Consider the following 15,897-nt stretch of genomic DNA (forward strand, 5'->3'; position numbering starts at 1 on the left):
ACAGATTTACAGATCAATCTGATATCTTCCCAAGTACTTGTTATGTGCAAATGATACAAAGCATTAGCACTAGCCTGTGCTAGGAGAGGAGTCGGAAATAACTTCACCACAGAAATTCAGAAGAACTCAAAAGGTACCACCCATGTCCAAAATGTTTCCGGGTACTTGTTATGTGCTAATAATCGATACACATTAGCACTAGCTTGTGCTTGGAAGGATTACGGAAAATTACCTACAAACATAAGGCAGAAATACATGTATAAAAAAACGGTTCATTTTCCCAGGTACACGCTGTTTGCAACTTTCTCTAACATAGTAGCACTAGCTTGTGCTTGGAAAAATGGGCTTTACTTCGTCATAAAGAAGTTACAGATTGATACAAGAAAATGAACGAGAACTAGTCTACATTGGGACACACGTGTGCAAATAGTAACGAAAAAATATCACATTTGTTAAAATTTCAATTTTCACAAAGAAAATCGTAAATAAATTAAATTATCGTGATTACCTCCCTTTCAAAATCGTCAAAACATAGCTTGGGATACTGTTCTGTTTGTATATCATATTTATTATCAGTAATTAATTACTTTCATTTTTGAGAACTTTAATTGTTTACTTTCATTTTGACCTTATGTGATTGTACTTTCACTTTCACTTTAAAGTTGCTTTCACTTTCACTTTCACTTTTACTTTTGTTGATATCCTGTTTCCTGTTTTGAATTGTGAACCACAATGACATTGGACCAATGTTAAACTTTATCAAGCTGTAGCTTTGGTCCAACTAGTTTCACAAAGGATAGGCGTACGCCGTATTTTGACTCAAAACAAGTGAACCGGCATATCATCCAACATTAGGAAAATAATAATTTAGCCTTTAAATCTGTATTTTTGCATAATTACATATTTAAGGAGTTTTATTAAAACATTGACGAAAATATTCATGCTTTAATATTTTTATTATCTTAATTTAATTGTATTTTAGGTTGTCATTGCTTTGTTTTTAAAGAAATTTTCTGTTTCGTAATAGGTTTAGAGATTAATTATAATGTTTTTAAAAAAAGAACATTTTCTCTTCACCATCTTCGAAGTATGAAGATAAATTGCACATAACAATAATCTTTTTTCGTTTACTGGTTGTTTTTCAGTATTTGTAACCTTTAGTTATCTCACTTACACTCTTTCCGCCATCTTGAAATGAAAATGCGCCTCCTTCGCCTGAGTCCTGAGATAGGCGAGGGCGGCGTAAGCCGTTATTGCGCGCGCATCCAAAATTTTGTGAAACAAGTGCACCGGGCGTTCGCCACCGGCGAAAGGCGTACGCCTTTTTCCGGAAACAAGTAGGCCCATAATCATCCGTTTATGGCAAACCACTATGTAAGTTAAATATTTATTACTAAGGTTTATATTTTGTATGTGCATATTTATTTTTGATGCAAATAAGTTAATTATGAAGTTCTAGAGCAAAGTATTAACATTCATTTTTCCTATGATATTTTCAGTAAGGAACCCCGTCTGAGCTATATTTCTAGTGTTTCTGTTCAAGTATTTGTCAAGTTTGAATATTTCATAGCACATTCATTTATTTAATTTGATATTGAAGTTGTTAAATGTTGTTTTTTGTATCTACTAAACTTGCTGAACTATATCAATTTTAAGCTAGAAAATTACACTTTTATTGTTGTATTTTTGGTTCAATATAATAGCCTTTCCAAATATTATATGATATTTTCATTCTTGTTGCAGCTTTTTACCTGCATACACAGTTGTCTTTAGGAATAAAACTTTAATATGAGCAATGGTGTTTATGGTTATCTATCTGCTGAGCACCTTAGCGGAATAGATACAAACATCGACCTGATCAATTATGACACTAATCAATATTCAACGACTATCTCATATGTTCTAAAACATCTGAAGCTCAACGAAGAGATGCGATATGACACTAATCAATTGTTGACACCTTAGCCTTTAAATACAAAGACTTGATGTAAGATTGTCAGAACGAACATTTCATCAGAAGAAGAAAGTCGATAATAAAACTGAGATCTTCCCGGGTACTTACTAAGTGCTAATGATAAATGTACATTAGCACTAGTCTGTGCTTGGAGAGGGGATTGGCAATTTGCATCTTAGAGGAAGAAGGAAAAACAGATGAAAATTTGATAACATCAGAGAAGCCGAGAAAATTACATTGAGATCTTTCCAGGTACTTGTTATGTGCTTATGAAAATACAACATTAGCACTAGCCTGTGCTTGGAGAGAGATCAAAGATTTAACAACACAACATCAAGAGATAATGGAAAAGAAAAGCAAGACGAAGACGAAGACAAAGTCGACAGATTTACAGATCAATCTGATATCTTCCCAAGTACTTGTTATGTGCAAATGATACAAAGCATTAGCACTAGCCTGTGCTTGGAGAGGAGTCGGAAATAACTTCACCACAGAAATACAGAAGAACTCAAAAGGTACCACCCATGTCCAAAATGTTTCCAGGTACTTGTTATGTGCTAATAATCGATACACATTAGCACTATCTTGTGCTTGGAAGGATTACGGAAAATTACCTACAAACATAAGGCAGAAATACATGTACAATGTATAAAGAAACGGTTCATTTTCCCAGGAACACGCTGTGTGCAACTTTCTTTAACATAGTAGCACTAGCTTGTGCTTGGAAAAATGGGCTTTACTTCGTCATAAAGAAGTTACAGATTGATACAAGAAAATGACTGAGAACTAGTCTGCATTGGGACACACATGTGCAAATAGTAACGAAAAAATATCACATTTGTTAAAATTTCAATTTACAAAGAAAATCGTAAATAAATTAAATTATCGTGATTATCTCCCTTTCAAAATCGTCAAAACTTAGCTTGGGATAAAAACATCGACCTGATCAATTATGACACTAATCAATATTCAACGACTATCTCATATGTTCTAAAACATCAGATGCTCAACGAAGAGATGCGATATGACACTTATCAATTGTTGACACCTTAGCCCTTAAATACAAAGACTTGATGTAAGATTGTCTGAACGAACATTTCATCAGAAGAAGAAAGTCGAAAATAAAGCTGTGATCTTCCCGGGTACTTACTAAGTGCTAATGATAAATGTACATTAGCACTAGTCTGTGCTTGGGGAGGAGATTGGCAATTTGCATCTTAGAGGAAGAAGGAAAAACAGATGAAAATTTGATAACATCAGAGAAGCCGAGAAAATTACATTGAGATCTTTCCAGGTACTTGTTATGTGCTTATGAAAATACAACATTAGCACTAGCCTGTGCTTGGAGAGAGATCAAAGATTTAACAACACAACATCAAGAGATAATGGAAAAGAAAAGCAAGACGAAGACGAAGACAAAGTCGACAGATTTACAGATCAATCTGATATCTTCCCAAGTACTTGTTATGTGCAAATGATACAAAGCATTAGCACTAGCCTGTGCTTGGAGAGGAGTCGGAAATAACTTCACCACAGAAATACAGAAGAACTCAAAAGGTACCACCCATGTCCAAAATGTTTCCAGGTACTTGTTATGTGCTAATAATCGATACACATTAGCACTATCTTGTGCTTGGAAGGATTACGGAAAATTACCTACAAACATAAGGCAGAAATACATGTACAATGTATAAAGAAACGGTTCATTTTCCCAGGAACACGCTGTGTGCAACTTTCTTTAACATAGTAGCACTAGCTTGTGCTTGGAAAAATGGGCTTTACTTCGTCATAAAGAAGTTACAGATTGATACAAGAAAATGACTGAGAACTAGTCTGCATTGGGACACACGTGTGCAAATAGTAACGAAAAAATATCACATTTGTTAAAATTTCAATTTACAAAGAAAATCGTAAATAAATTAAATTATCGTGATTATCTCCCTTTCAAAATCGTCAAAACTTAGCTTGGGATAAAAACATCGACCTGATCAATTATGACACTAATCAATATTCAACGACTATCTCATATGTTCTAAAACATCAGATGCTCAACGAAGAGATGCGATATGACACTTATCAATTGTTGACACCTTAGCCCTTAAATACAAAGACTTGATGTAAGATTGTCTGAACGAACATTTCATCAGAAGAAGAAAGTCGAAAATAAAGCTGTGATCTTCCCGGGTACTTACTAAGTGCTAATGATAAATGTACATTAGCACTAGTCTGTGCTTGGGGAGGAGATTGGCAATTTGCATCTTAGAGGAAGAAGGAAAAACAGATGAAAATTTGATAACATCAGAGAAGCCGAGAAAATTACATTGAGATCTTTCCAGGTACTTGTTATGTGCTTATGAAAATACAACATTAGCACTAACCTGTGCTTGGAGAGAGATCAAAGGTTTAACAACACAACATCAAGAGATAATGGAAAAGAAAAGCAAGACGAAGACGAAGACAAAGTCGACAGATTTACAGATCAATCTGATATCTTCCCAAGTACTTGTTATGTGCAAATGATACAAAGCATTAGCACTAGCCTGTGCTTGGAGAGGAGTCGGAAATAACTTCACCACAGAAATACAGAAGAACTCAAAAGGTTCCACCCATGTCCAAAATGTTTCCAGGTACTTGTTATGTGCTAATAATCGATACACATTAGCACTAGCTTGTGCTTGGAAGGATTACGGAAAATTACCTACAAACATAAGGCAGAAATACATGTATAAAGAAACGGTTCATTTTCCCAGGAACACGCTGTGTGCAACTTTCTTTAACATAAATGTAGCATTGGTCTTCATAAAAGAAAACAATACATCAAAGATACCTTTAAACACATAACACTCGGGCAACATATCTTAAGTCTCGGTCACACCTTACCGGATATCTCGAACGGACGGCTAACGGATAACTTTTTTCAATCCGTTCATGTCCGTTAGACGTCCGTTCTTGTCCGTTAGACGTCCGTCCATATCCGTTTCATGTCCGTTTAGCGTACGTTTTGAACATGCTCAAAATGTTCAAAATTTTGAACGGACATCCAACGGATAAAATGTCAGGACGTTTAACGGATAAAACGGATGTCGAACGAATGTATAAAACTATCATCATATTTTGCCAACTTACAACACAAAAAAATGTCTTTTATTTCAAAAAAGGAGGTTACTCAACATATAAATGTGGGTATATTATTCCTCCGGTTGTGGTTTGAACTCCCCTGCCCTATTCATAAATTAATAATGTGAAAATCCCTTCTTCACATATATATTTCACAGCTACCACTATCTTACTTAAATGAGATAATATTAGGAGATAAAAAAATTAGAACACAAATTTTAGTCTACAGTAGGTGCACATCATGTACGTATGACCCATTAATTGAGATAAGAATTTCTCCCCATTAATATATTGCCTTTTTAAAGTTGCAGGTCATTGATATATTTGCCATTGTTTGCCATTCCAAATATAAATACCCACACCAGCGGCAAAATCTGTGTGCATTATTCATCTTTATAATAACAGACACCCTCCCTTTTTTTGGACGTCTCCGGGATTTTCTTTGACAAAATCATTGAAAGACAAAAGCTGCTACAACTTCCAGAATATTGGCTATCATTCCGAATCCAAACAAAATCAGAACCTCTTCGTGAACTTATGGAGTTGATCCAAAAATCCAAGAATGACAAGCCTTCCGTGTTAAAATGTGTCAAAAACTACATACACAGTGTATGTAAAGTGCGGATCCTTAAATATCATTTTCACTGTATATGCCATAAATTTCTGATGTAGAATGATAAATAAACACGATTTATTTTTTTATTTTTGAAGAAAATGAGTTAAAATGTATATGTTTAGAAATAAAATATACTAGTAAGACAATGTGAGAGATGCGAACGGGGTTTTATCGCCCCCTAAAGACATTAGGCGAGTGTAATATTTGAAAAAAGACGTCTAGTTAAGGACTTTAATGCACCCACCTAACACACGGCTAATTTTTTTTTTAAATGAAAGAATAATGATTAAACTTTGATTTTTGCCCGGTCGTCACAAAATCGTACGGTGCAGTTTTTGTAAAATTAACGTTTATTTCAGAAATTAGTTGAAAATTATAAAATTACGACATATTTTTCAAGCAAAGGAAATAAGTCGTATCTCTTCTTTTAGACAGAATAATTAAGTGAATTAGATTCTTAAAATAATGAAAAACAATATTTATAACTGTAACTCCGCATGCTTTTGTATTCCTTCTAAATATTTGACATTTTGTACTAAAATTTTCATAATCCCGACCTTTTCGGGTCTACAATTAAATTTTTATTAAATGTTTTTGCTCTCTATCCGTTTTAGAACACACCAAATTACTCGTCAGTTATAGTTTTTTCATTCAAGATCAAGACTTTATCTCAACATTTCTTAAAATCACGAATTTCTGTAATTTTATGATGTTGGGTAAAATCACTATAATTTCCGGAATCCCTTATCTATTTCGTTATCGTTTTTTACTGAATATATTAGTCGATTTCCGTGTACTTAATAGTGCTTTTAGAGTACGATAAATCATATTTAAACAGCTCTATTTCTATCTTTAACTTCAGTGTAGCTTAAATAGATATAAAATCGTCCGAAATAAAGATCAAATCAAAGTAAAACATAGTTTTTGAGTTCTGTAGAATTCACCCCTTTCTAAATAAGGAATCGTATCGGAAAATTGTAGAAAATCTTCCGAGTCGTGTCAAATTTTCACAGTCCAGTTCACAATGAAACCCTTCCTTTGCTAAAAAGCAAAAAAAATATCCATTTATTGACACAGATGCATAGTCTGTCATGTATTTACTACATAGCAACTATGTAGTTAAACACTTAAATGAAGATACAGTTGTATTGCCGCAGTGGGAAAAAGAAAAAATAAAGTTTACAGAAGACTGGTCGATGAATATGAAAAAAATGAAAACATCCCATTTGAAAATACAAAATATCATAAGAGTTGCTATAAATATTTCAAAAGTCAGCACAACCTATCATCTTCTGTTTTGTCTGTACAAAGACTTTGTACTACATGTACCAATTCTACCGACCAGTCTCTTCTCATATATCAACGAGGGCAGTAGATCTACAACTCATTCTGATTTGTCTGTTTGTATATTTTGCAAATGTATAAAGCCTATAAGCAAGTTACACAACTTCATAAGGTATCCTCTGAGGAGCAAACTCAAGCTGTTTTAAATGTTACTACATATATCTCCTACAATGATCTGATTTACAAAAAACTCATGATAATTTTACTATTAAATCTTTATACCATCGAGCTTGCATTGCTAAATATTTGCTACAAAATTTGAAATCAGAAATTAAAGAGCTATTTAGTTCTGAACATAACACAGCTTTTACTAACATTTCGACGATTAAAGATGACGTGCCTGTACACAAGGAAGTATTCTGGTTAACAACTTTAATTACTTGATCAGTGAACCGGGCTTAATTTCTGCCCGAGGATCGCCGCCGAGAAAACTACACAACATATGATCAGCTTCAACAAAAACTAAAAAACCATGGTCAATTTATAGTTACATGTATACAGCTTCAACAAGGCCAATGTGCATCCAATATTGTATACAGTAGCTCTATAATTTTGTCTTATGCCGTAATGACGGAAAATTACCCGTTTAAAATGACTGTGATATACGGTCTGTCAAAATTAAAGATCTGGGCAGTGACTGCGAAACTGGTTGCAAGCACTTTATGCAGCTACTAGTATTTTACGGAAGCAGATATAGGGTAGAGTTGTAATCCAATCACCTTATCCATTATCTAAAAACATTTCACTGGATTATTTAATTGAAATTATGCCATCTGCTTTAAAAACATTTCTGTATTGTCTTAAGCTTTTAGATGATGACACATCTGCGGCAGTTAATAAAGCGTACGATATTCCTATTGACAAAGTTCTTAGACGTATGTCTTTAGTAGAATGTATATTATCTATAAATATTTTTTTAAACTTTTTAAATAAGGTTTATCACTACAAATGCACCGTATTTATGGACACACCTTTGATAACTTTCAACAAGTTTGACTGATCAGGAGATTAGAAACAATAAAAATGGGGCATCCATTCTACATGGCATTATTTTTCTTCTAGGGGTTAAAATTTTATCCAAGACAATGTCGACAGAAACAATAACAGATCTCCGTATGACTTTGGTTGGCTAAAAGGCAACATCGGTCCGGTATGATGTCATACAACTTTCTACAAGATTTGATCTGTTCACGCATTGGTATAGGTATAGGGGGAGGGTTGAGATTTCCAAAAACATATTTAACCCCGCCGCAATTTTGCGCCTGTCCCAAGTCAGGAGCCTCTGGCCTTTCTTAGTTTTGTATAACTTTTATTTTAACTTCTTGAGTATATTTCGAAGCTTAGTATGACGTCCATTATCATTTCAAACTAGTACATTTTTGTGAAGGGGCCAGCTGAAGAACGCCTCCAGATTTGGGAGTTTCTTACTGCATTGACGACCCATTGGTGGTTTTTGGCCGTTGCCTGCTTTTAAGCGCGTTGGTGTCTCTTTGACAAATCCCTCATGTCCATTCCAAATTTTTAATTCAATCTGTATATAGTAGATCTTGTGTCCGCTTTGAGCAAAACCTCTACTGTACTGATATATGCCCATGCCAAGGAAGTTGTCTTTGTATGGATATGTTGACCGATAAGAATGATGAGATTACAAGTTTAAATGAAGCTATATAATATTCCGATATCGCAATATTCCGACACCTAAATGGTCCAACATCCCATTGGTCCGACGTTTCGATCATTTAGGTTATACACTAACGGGATTTTAACATCAGAAAGCCAAATAAAAGGTTCAATAATAGGATAGCCTTGTCCTCCGTTTGAAGCGGTGAAACAAGATAAAAAAAAAAAAAAAGCAATACTTAGTGCCAAAGTAGCCGAACGTCATCACTAGCGTAATTTAAAAAGAGTACACACTACTTTGTCAAGTGTTGTTTGATTAATTATATATCTCAAGATACATGGCGGCCGACTGAAGTAAAATCAAACACAGTTTGACGTGCAATGAGTGATCATATTTTCCTTGTGATGTTTTATATTAAAACTATCAATTTGTCGATATAAATATACTAGTAGCACTTTACTCATTTTAGTTATGTTTGTTAGTACTCTTATCATATCTGATTTAGTGATGTATGAGTTGTTAATGTCTGTGTCATTTTGGTCTTTTGTGGATAGTTGTCTCATTGGCAATCATACCACATCTTCTTTTTTATATATCAACATATTGCACTACAATAATAAAAGAAAATCTGCTCTATGGTTGTCTGATCTTGAAGCGGTTGGCAGGCTTTCAAACTAACAGGAGACCATACGCTTCCTCAATTTTAATGAACTGTACAACTCATCATGGGACTTTTCTAAACAATTAAAAATACGTCATATGTTATATTTTCCTCTTGCTTCAAATATTATGTTTCGGATTATTTATATCAAATTTGCAGATATATGTTTGTAAATACGTGCAATCAAATGATATGGAGGTATTATAAGATTTAGATAATGCAATGGCGACTACAGATACATTTGTGTGACTTAAATGGTTGATTTTAAAAGACTCCGAGAGAAAACGTTATGTAACATGTGTTACCGTTAAAATCAACCAAAATTAATTAATATTATGATAGAAATATATTTTCCCAACAGTAATACAGCATTCCTATAAAATTGTTTCGTTTTTTGCATTTGTTTTGACTCGATTTTACAACTGGAAGTATCCGTGAATTGAAATTGCACCCATGACCTTTGACCTCGATCAAAAAAAAATGCACCATAATTTCTTTTGACGACCGGGATATTTAGAAAGTACACATTCTTAGCTTTCTAGTGATATAAAATTTAGCCGTGTGTTAGGTAGGTGCATTAAAAATGTAAATTTGGCTCTCGTATCACTCGCCTACATCCAGCTGTGAAATATATACCGAAATAGGTGAATACTTAGGACATTTCACGAACAGATCGTGCAGGTGATTTAAAACTAGCAGGTAAGATGTTGTTGCAGAAAAATATTCATTTCAACACAATTATTAAAGTAGTATAACGTAGAATAGGTGTTGTCATTTAGTTTCTTCATATTGAACTAAATTATTAAAGTAGTATAACGTAGAATAGGTGTTGTCATTTAGTTTCTTCATATTGAACTAAATTCCACTTTGATGCTTTCGTTATGCGAGTCATGTTTACTGTCGAATAATGATACTATACTTTCATTTTCACTGTAGAGCATTTCATTAGTATTGTATATGCGGTGCATTGTAAGAGGAGTATTTGATAAAGTTTAACTTGCGGAGGAAGGTTTCATTTAACACTCTAATATATTCAATAGAAATAACATTTATTTCAAATGTATTCTATTTAATTTCTTATAAATCGTAGGGATCTTGGTCCTTGGTTTTATTTATCCATTTCCATGACACTTCATCACTAATTACGGTCATCTTGATATAGATTAAACCGGTAGTTTTCCCGTTTGAAAGGTTTTACTCTAGGGCCCTTTATAACTTGCTGTTCGGTGTGAGCCAAGACTCCATGTTGAAGACCTAAAATGGTCTACTTTTATAAATTGTGACTCGGATGGAGAGTTGTCTCATTGTCACATATACGACATCTTCTTTAATATATATATTTATGGCTCAAATCGAAACGGGACGGGATAAAAAGGGATAAAAAAAACACTAATTTTCTAATATATTTATAATGGGCTTAATATGAGTGTTGTCAAATCGTACAATTTTGCCTAACCGGTTAATCGGATAGTCGTTGGACCGATTAACCGGTTAACCGGTAGTTTTAGTTCTTACCTATAGTACACTATAAAAGTTCGTTTTCATAATACGATGAATTTAAAAAAAAAAAAAGAGAATGGGAATGGTGAATATATCAAAGAGACAACAACCCAACCAAAGAGCAGATAACAGCCGGAGGCCACTAATGAGTATTCAATGACGTTTGTCCTTTTGCATTATACATGTTATAAGAATTGTCTGGCGATGTTTGACTTTTAGTAATCCAATACCATCATATATACTATGGCGTTTGTAATATCTTCATATTGAAAAAATAAAAAAAAACCTTCTTGATCTCGTCGAATTAAAATGATTCTTTCTCTTTCTCTTGGTGGGGTGTTTCAATTTGAAATTATTAAGCCAGTTGCATCAAGTATACATTAATTAAATTCACCTTGATTTTAGCCTATTTATTTTTAGTTGACATTTCGTTTAAAGTATGACAAAGATGCATATTAAGTTCTCTGTTCGCATGTGTATGTTTTGCGTGGAAGACAACGTCCTCATTTACTCGTCTCTGAATGTGACATTTTGAGAAGCGTTTTTGTTACAAGTTTGAATAGCTAAAAAATGTATATATTTGATGAAGAATAAATGATGAGTTTGTATTTCAACTTGAAAATATCATTAATACTAAAGTCATCAACTAAATTTTTCATTTGTTGCAAGTCCATTTATCACATAAATCTACAATAAAAATTTCTCGCATCTTCGAAAATTCTACATCAGAAATGACTGCACTAATAGTGATAATTCATTGCATCTATAGTTAAAATGGATCGCTTTCAATAATCGATATGCTATATCATATTGCTTTTATAACACTAATTTGAACTTTAATGCTATGTTTGTACATTAAAAAGACATATCACAATGAAAATATGTTGAAACTTTCCTAAAAAAATAATATTTTTGATATTTTCGAAACGTAAACAAATACAGTTATCCCATGATCCTTTATTCTACAATAGACATACTCGCATATGATAGTGAAAATGAACTAGCTGGATTCGCACTTTATATGCACTGATACATGTATATCAGAATCATTGACATTAAAAAAAAAAAATTATTTGAATTTTCGTTCAGTTGTATTGTTGTGTTCTTTAACATGTTCTCATGTTTTTAAACATATGAAATTAGATTTGCTTTTTACGCCTATATCTTCAACCTTCTCTAAGACGGGTGCTTGTTTTTGTGATTGGTTAGCCTCCAGTGGACACTTAAAGGCATATTCAGGAAGAGAATATGATAAATAAATAACAACCAACATGCTGAACTTGATCTTAAAAGCGGTAGTTCTCAGAAAGGCATGTCATCTTATGTACACTGATTTTTACGACTTGCGGCAACCAAATCTTACTCCACACTTCGCGAAAAAAACAACAATACCAATTTTTCATTTGTTTTTGTTTTGTTTTGTTTGTTTGACCCGGACAGTGATGCTAAACGTATACATGGTTCGTGTATAATGTTTAGATACTTAAATCTCTCGTTTGTATCCCAAGGAAATTCAAAATCGAGTCTTTTGTTATTGATTTTTGTGACCTAAATTATGTTTTGTTTCTACTGTTACCAACGTGTCCTCCCTGTTACTGCCTTGGTTAGTTCCTGTTACCCCCAAAAATGTGTAAAACAATTTTGATCATCAACATAACTGGTCTATTGACGTTTCCAGTCAGTATCATTGAAAAGGGGCATAATAGTAAATTTTCGCTCCCACTGTCTCCACAAATTTTTATTAAGAGCGTTTGGAAAATAAGAAATGTGATGATTTTTCTGAACGTGCAGACTATCTACAGATTTTTTTTGGGGTAATCTACATAAATGATAAATGTAAATGTGATTTCAAATGAACACTACTATGCAAGTGTGAACCACACTTTTCATTTGATATTTTCTATTCTATTCTCTTATAACTTTTGCTATCAGTTAAAAAAAAAAGTAACAGGATGGACAAAACTGAACACCAGCTGGCACACCACTTAAAAAAAAAATATTTCTCAGGTATCGGTAAGATTTCATATTTTGAAAAAATATATATCGACATATATTGTCGTGGTGTCGTCGGTGATTCATACCCTGAACATTGCGTGTTCAAGACTAACTAACAAAAACATGACTTGTCTCTCTTCTAATTGAAAATCCCCGGCTTCCTCTTTGTGGTTGTTTTAGTAATCTAAAAATATCGGAGTCAAAGTACACTATATAGTATGAAGTATATTATACTGGTTGTGTGGCGTTCTAAACTAGATTTTATGAATTGTAAATGTTTTTTCGTCTTATCTAAAACAGCTAGGATGTAAATCAGTTATCCCATTCGGACCTTGTGTGTTAACGTATTACGTAAGATCACCCTCTGGCCTCCGACCATCGGGGTGATTTTTCACTGACACACCGCGTCCTCATGGGTTAACTATTACCGTGTTTCCTGTAAACTGTGATAAGACTGCAAATCTAACATTTCGTGATCCGTGATGAATCCCCATTACCCCCTCAGTAATAAATCTTTAGTCCCATTGTAAGCCGTACGAGGTCCCTTGAAACCTGTTTATAAATGCGCCGAGTGAAAATCAAGGCTTATGGTTAATGAAACAAACCAGGAACGGCTGAGTATAGTGTCTGGTTTGCGGCAAATTCCGTTTTTTACAACTGTATTCCATTTCAATTGAACTGTTGAATATGACTTGTCGTGTGTAGTAACTTAGCTGATCTAAGCTATGTGTTGTTTGCAGTGACAAACAGAAACACCGCACTTGTTACTCAACTTTGTTGAATTTTACGCTGTTACATGTAGTTCGGGTTTTTTTTTTATTTAAAATTTGTTGCAAAGGAAAATTTAAAGCGAAATATTTTTTTCTCGGGGGATTCACTTTCTATATATATACAAGATATACAAGGTGATAGAACGTACCGCTGGAATATGTAATCTTTTCAAGGTTGAGATATGTGAATAGGTCGGGAAACTATCAGAAATGTATGATAAGGTCAAAAAAGTTCCATAACTTCTTTTTGTCTGTCATCTTTGTTGGTGTTTATCAATTTGGCTGTGTTTCTATCAAAAAGTGTTCTCTCTTTTGACAAATTTGTAATCCACTTTTAATTACACAAAACCCAAACAATACGGGAAAGGTATAACATTTTTCGTTACGCAACATATTGAAAACGTATCTAAATAATATAAAAAGGATGAGTTAACAGAACCCCAGCGGCATCATCTATCAATTGAGTATAAAAGTACTGGACCAATTTACTCACAAACACAAAAGTATTTTCATAGTATAAACCGTTGGATACGCTTAAAAATACGGATACATTTCCGAGATTGGGCATGATCTTATATTTTACCAATGACGTCATTGTTTCCGTAAATAGTGGAAGGCGGTCTCCAGTCAGTGTTCAGGTAACTTTTTTTTAAAGGATTATGAATAACATACAGTCGACGTCAAAGAACACATAAAAAATCAGACTAATTTTGTACACATTACATTATATAATATACAGATCGTTGAGGATATTATAGACTGTTTGGACTTTACAGAGAAGTTTTTGACTTCTGGCCGACCTGATTTTCCAAAATTCATTCTTTCATAGATTATGAAAGACTGACTTTCGGAAAATCATGATATTCTATAAAAAAAAAATAATGAAAATCCTTCCAAGCATATATTGTCTGATGCTTGTATTGTGACAGATATTTGACATAAATATTGGACATAGCTGACGTTACAAATATTATTTTCATGTCCAGTTTTTAGTTCAAGTAAATTTCACGTTGGTCAAACTAACTTTCTTTGGTCAAATAACTTTCTGATAGAACAAATATTACTTAAATCTTTGTTTGAAAGTAAAAGATGAACAAACAAGTCATAAACTTCGGACAATGGTTGACATGGTCAACTTACGTCAATAATTTAACTTTGATAAACAATAGGGCACAAACTAGTACCAAAGTCATTAAGTGACTGCTATATATAAGTAGAAATTCTGCTTTGAGACGTCAAAGTTTGAATTTTGAAACTTATAGGTGTCAGTCGATCCTGGCCTGCCTCTACATCGGCAACAACGCCCGGCCTGCCTTTACAGCGGCAGCAATGCCATACACCATCAAAGGCATTGTTCCCAGCTAGTTTCCCCCATCATGGAAAGATTCCAAGACCAACCCTCACAGAGTCATTCGTCTGTTGAGAGTTTGGGTCTTCAAAGAACAACTAACTATGCAGACCAACATACATACATAACATCAACAATACGAATTCCACAAATAATTTTGTTATAATACTTGTGATGGTAGAAATCTTCTAGATTTTTTTTTTGCAATGACTACATACTCCCAAATCTCGGTGTCCACTGCCTACAATTTACAAATAAACTGAGGTGATGGGAGTCGAAACGCTAGGCTAGAATTAGTTCAAATATTAAGCGTCCAAGAAAAAAATTAAAATAGCCATGCCAGACGTACTAATTATTTTGACTAGGCTAGTTTCAAGCTTTAAAATATGTGAATGGGTCGGGAAAACTATCAGAAATATATGATACGGAGAGGGTGGTAAAGGGGGGTACTGAACACGGAAACACGTGAAATAAAAATCGCAAAAACGTAGCACGAAAAATAAAAATCGGGGAAAAACGAAGCACGATAAATAAAGTCGTAAATATTAAGGAAACAAGTAGATTACCAGAAGTTATATTCACTCGTTCTTGTAGATCATGCAGCCATTAGTAATGAACATGAAGAATTTGCGGTCACCTTTTAGCGTCCGTTACTTGCATCTTACTTGGTAAAAAAAATTGAATTCATAGGCTAGCAATTTGATGGACTTCATTAATACCATACATATTGCAAAAGCAAAAGTAGAATGGTAACAATATATACATCAATTTCTATAAGTTTACACAAGTTTCAGAAGGTATTATAACACACTGACTTTTTAATCAAATTCGGGACCTGCACGAGAAATTAAAAGCACTGACACGAAACACGGAAAATAAATAAGGGAAAACACGAAGCACGCAAATCGAGCCAAACACGAGAAAACGAGAAATAAAACGTTAAAATACGAAAATACATGAAATAAAAAGGC

The 15,897-nt window shown here is 33.7% G+C and overlaps 1 protein-coding gene across 1 annotated transcript in view; it reads left to right on the forward strand.

Moving 5' to 3' along the window:
* The first annotated feature begins 14,186 nt into the window (after positions 1-14,186).
* LOC143042307 (phospholipase A and acyltransferase 2-like) overlaps positions 14,187-15,897 on the forward strand; it is a 54,695-nt gene continuing 52,984 nt past the window's right edge. Inside the window, exon 1 of the mRNA XM_076214579.1 lies at positions 14,187-14,216. The gene's annotated coding sequence lies outside the window, so the exon portion shown is untranslated. The remainder of the gene's footprint in view (positions 14,217-15,897) is intronic.

Source organism: Mytilus galloprovincialis, chromosome 8 (genome assembly GCF_965363235.1).
Source record: "Mytilus galloprovincialis chromosome 8, xbMytGall1.hap1.1, whole genome shotgun sequence".
NCBI classification, from domain to species: domain Eukaryota; kingdom Metazoa; phylum Mollusca; class Bivalvia; order Mytilida; family Mytilidae; genus Mytilus; species Mytilus galloprovincialis.